General features: G+C 40.6%; 1 pseudogene; it reads right to left on the bottom strand.

Moving 5' to 3' along the window:
- Window positions 1–1,229: 1,229 nt before the first annotated feature.
- Window positions 1,230–1,886, bottom strand: LOC126267640 (uncharacterized; annotated as a pseudogene).

Genomic DNA, 1,886 nt, shown 5'->3' with positions numbered 1-1,886 from the left:
ACCAGTTTGTTTCAATTCCGTCAAGGGATTGCTGTCTGACAGTAATGAATACGTGTAACAAGTAAAAAAAAAAAACGGTCTAGTGGTTTAGGAGACGTGGAATATATAGACTGCTTGTTACCGTCTCATTCTTAATGTGCGAAAGGACTAGCTCCCACCGTAACTACGACTGTGGCTCATTCCTCCAGAACGTGATGCCGAGGTTACACTACGTTCAAAACGAGATAGCACATAGGAGCCTAGCAGACACAAATGGATTATATGTTGGTCAGAACATTTGATCAGAACACTTCTCTCTCTTTGGCTTAATGATCGGATGATATCACTTTGGATTAAATACACTATGGATTCTCCTATGTCTTGGCTCTACGTAGGCATTTTAATAATTTGAACGTCGCTTATATTTTTTTTTGTCTTATACCGACGATATTCGTGGAGTTGAGAAAAGCAGGTAGTATACAGTAACATACAAAACCTGGAACATACCAGTTAAAAATATTTATAGCGGCTTCTGGAGGGATAAAGAAAATGACAGCACGCACTGAAATCACTAACTAGTTCCTTCAAGTAGTTGACAGAAAATTTTTTCAGTTTTTTACAAAATGCAAATTCCGTTTGAATTGATATGTTTGGAATATCGTAAAATTAATGACGTTTGACGACAGGAACGCTTCATTAATGTCATCCTTTTTATATGATACATAAAATTTTACGCGCTATATTTTAAGTACACCCTTAAAAGCGCACACTGAGAACTTTATAGCGTTGTAGACAGTGTAGAACTGGCACCAGGCGGAGACGACAAAATCGTCTTCCATGGTCCAAAACTTTACGAAATAATTTAACGAATTCTCTTCCTTTGCCAAACTGCAACAGTTATCTTGGCTAGAGACTGTGTTGCATAGTGATGCCGTGATGTTTTCCATAGGTCACTAATATATAGTACTGTGCCATTGCATTACATTTCGAAGAATACTTATTATTTCTGAAAGAGTATAATGTGACATAAAAAGGAAATGACGTAAATACATGTGGGCACTTTGGTTTTAATCAGAAACTTTATTGCTGAAGCATCAGAGAAAAATACAAATTCTTAGTTTTACAACAAGTCACAAAACACAGTAGGGTTGCTAGTATGGTTTTAAGTATTCCGTGTAGATGATTTGGTTTGACACTGTCATGTGTCACGTGTCGTCAGAGCAAAATGATTGGGCCGAAAAATAAGATACCTACATTCTGAGCTCAGGCTCAGAATGACTGCATCCAAACCAGGGTCCAAACCACTTCGCTGGTTTTGCGTGGGTGCGTCCAACACGAAGTACGAACCACATCCCTGGTTAAGTATTGCTGCGCCCAACACGAGGTCCAAACCACATCCCTGGTTTAGGTTCGCTGCGTCCAACACGAGGTCCAAACCACATTCCAGGATCATTATCATTGCGTCCAATACGAGGTCCAAACCATGTACCAGGCTCTGGTAGGTTTCGTCCTACTCGTGGTCCAAACCACACTCCAGGTTTGGCGGAACTACGATCAAGACGCGATCGTACTGAGTGCCTTGATTCAGGTTGCATCAAATCGAGGTCAGGCGTTTCTGGTGCAGGGATAATCTTTGCAACACTCAAGTCACATTTAGAGAGATGCTCTTCAACACATTCTCGAAATGTGTTCCAGTAGTAATCATCTTCAATATTTGGTCGAAACCGCTGATAGAAATCTACTTCCGGGTTGTTCCTTTTACTGAGTGAACGTGCCTGTGTTTCAGAAGCGCGGATGCACTTATTATGATCATTTGGTTCGTGTAATACTTTTGAAGTTTCAACACACAAAAGCAAAGCCGCTACAGTCGAGAGTGCAACAGCTAAGAGGTCCATGCTGCGCTTCAT

The sequence above is a fragment of the Schistocerca gregaria genome, chromosome 4 (genome assembly GCF_023897955.1).
Source record: "Schistocerca gregaria isolate iqSchGreg1 chromosome 4, iqSchGreg1.2, whole genome shotgun sequence".
Lineage (NCBI taxonomy): Eukaryota > Metazoa > Arthropoda > Insecta > Orthoptera > Acrididae > Schistocerca > Schistocerca gregaria.
The sequence above is the reverse complement of the archived record's forward strand: the minus strand, read 5'-3'. Positions and strand labels throughout refer to the sequence as shown.